The following is a 2680-nucleotide window of genomic DNA, read 5'->3' on the forward strand; positions in this document are numbered from 1 at the left end:
CCGCTGACTCTAGACTACAGTCTTCGGCTGAGGCATCTTCTTCACAGGCTGATGCTAAGGCTGAGCACATACCATCTCCATCACCACCACCAGCTCAGCCAGCCCAGGACTTAGACCGACCATTGCCAAGATACTCATGCTTTCAGGTGGCGCATGAGTCGGTCTTCGATATAGACTTTTTCTCCCAGTCTGTTCTTACTAGAGCAGCGTATGATGACATAGACTGGAGGGGCATTTCAGCCATATTGGCCCCTGTTACATATCCAGTGTACCTGAGGTTGGTTCGGATGTTCTTCCAGAACCTCTGACTTGCCCCGAGTAACCTGAGGAAGCTGCAGACTACCATTGATGGCCACCTTATCAGTATCATTATGGACACTCTATCTAGATCTTACCGATGTCTATATGTTTGCCTTCCTAATCTCAAGGCTACATATCCTACTCTATGGAGGCCTTCTTATGCCGACATGGCAGTGGCACAGGTCACTATGTAGCTGGCAAGACTTTTGCCATGCGCACTTATCTGCCAGACGACTTGTGGTTCTTCGATTCGGTTTTATTCCGAAATGTATTCATGGCCGGCCACAAGATACAGAGGCGCGGCGACTATCTAACAGCTCTGTATACCTTCTATACAAGGAATTGGCTCTCCATTCCTGCGTTCATCTAGAGCATTATGATGAAGTTATATGTTAATCACATCAGCAAGGCCAAGCCCAAACGGGCTAAGTTTCTCCTATTTAGCCATCTCATTACACAGATATTGCGGGACCAGTGCTATCCCTTCCAGCACCGGGAGCGTATTAAGGCTGGGGCCTGCTCATTCAAGAAGAAGGATTGGGATAAGAGCTACAAGGCTCTTATCAAGAGTTTACAGGAGGATGCTGCAGAGGCAGCTGAGGAGTTTGAGATGGAGGAGATAGAGCAGGTAGCAGTTACAACAGCAGCAGCCAATCCAGCAGACCCACCAGTGGCTGCTGATGTGTATATGGATATTGATTTAGAGCGAGAGCTGCCAGTAGAGGAGCTTCCGCATCACTCTCCGGTAGGGTCACCAGTTCATTCTCAGGAGCAGACTCAGGACATACCGCAGTTTCATGATCCAGTCATACTTGAGGCTCCAACTCAAACACCTGGCCTAGGAAAGCATTTCCAGATATTGGTGGGTGAGGTTGTCTCTCTCCAGGCAGATGTTGTCTCTCTCAGAGCAGACGTCGTCTCCCTCAGCACAGATGTGGCATTTCTCCACTCAGACGCTCTAGCTGCGCTGTAGGGCATATCCAGAGATATCCGCGGAGCATGCCCTGCCCGTTCTACCTCCTTTTCATGATTTTTATATCTCTTTCTCATTTTATATCTGTGATATTAGACTGCTATTTTGATACTGTTATATTATATTTTTGAGGCCAGTCTGTTGGCCCTTTACTGCGATGTACCATATACTGTTCTTATTTTATACATCCTTTATTTTTGGACGTCATATTGTATATTGATATTTCTATCTGTTTGACTCCATCAGGTACATTCCAGTGATTTCAGTAAGAAAGTGCTACAAAATTTTCAGGACCACCCTTTTTCCTCTCTTTTTACTTCAATTTCTTATTACATTTATATTTACATGTCCATTGTGCACTATTATTATCCCTTTTGTTATCTAATGAACTTTTATCCAGTGCCATCTTTTTAGGAGCACAGTTAATCTCGAGTTTGGGGGGGGGGGGGGGGGTTATACCACCCACTTTGGATACTTGTGTCCCGACCATTCTTTGCTTAGCTGCATTGGTATACTCTTTCCTTTGTTCTCTTTGCACATTGAGGACATTGTGCTATTTAAGTTTGGGGGGGGGGGGGTAATGGTGTTAATTATAGTATTTGCTTTAAGTTTAAAATTTTGAGCATGACTTGTGTATTTGAGGCATTGTTTATGATTGGTCCATAACTAGCTATGATTTTGATCTTTTAAGGACTATATTGCTTAAAATTTAAAATTTGCTTGGCTTGAGAGTCCAATACTCCTTGTATGCCTTGTGGATGCCATTTAGGAGTAAAATTTTCGAAAGATTGATATCTTGCTTGCATTTGTGGTCCACATCATCCTGATTTTGTGATTGTTTTGAGATTCACTTTAGGATTCTACGTTAGCACAGGGACACACTAGCATTCATTTGTGGGGTACATGCTTTGTTGATTATTGAATTGGTTATATCCCAATTGGGCTAGTAGTGCATTGAAAGCTTTCATTCTTGATAAAGGTGGATAACAAACCCTTTTCATTGAGTAGTCGGGATTCTAGCCTCATCAAGCACTGAATTTCTCGCACCGAAAGGTAGAGGGCCCAAACTCTAAGTTAATAATTGAACTTGCTTAAAAAAAAAAAAAAAAAAAAAAAAAAAAAAAAGTTGCAAAAGTAATAAAAAAAGTGAGGACTTTTCCCAAAAGGTGAGAAGTGGGAAATGATTAGATGGAGGTTGTTTTGATTTGTAGCCTAGTTGATTTGAGCTTGTAAGTCCTTAGGGGTGTTTAAACACCTAATGTCCTAAAGCCGTCCGGTTTGGGGGTCATTGACCTAATGCTGGAACTCATGGATTACTAGAAAGCTTAATAGATCAACACATTGCACTATGCTTCCATCATCTTTGATCCTTAGGGATAGAAAAAAAAAAAAAAAAAAAAAAAAAAG

Source organism: Cornus florida, unplaced genomic scaffold (genome assembly GCF_030987335.1).
Source record: "Cornus florida cultivar Cherokee Brave unplaced genomic scaffold, ASM3098733v1 CherokeeBrave_3.0.0_Hap2_Chr02, whole genome shotgun sequence".
NCBI lineage: Eukaryota > Viridiplantae > Streptophyta > Magnoliopsida > Cornales > Cornaceae > Cornus > Cornus florida.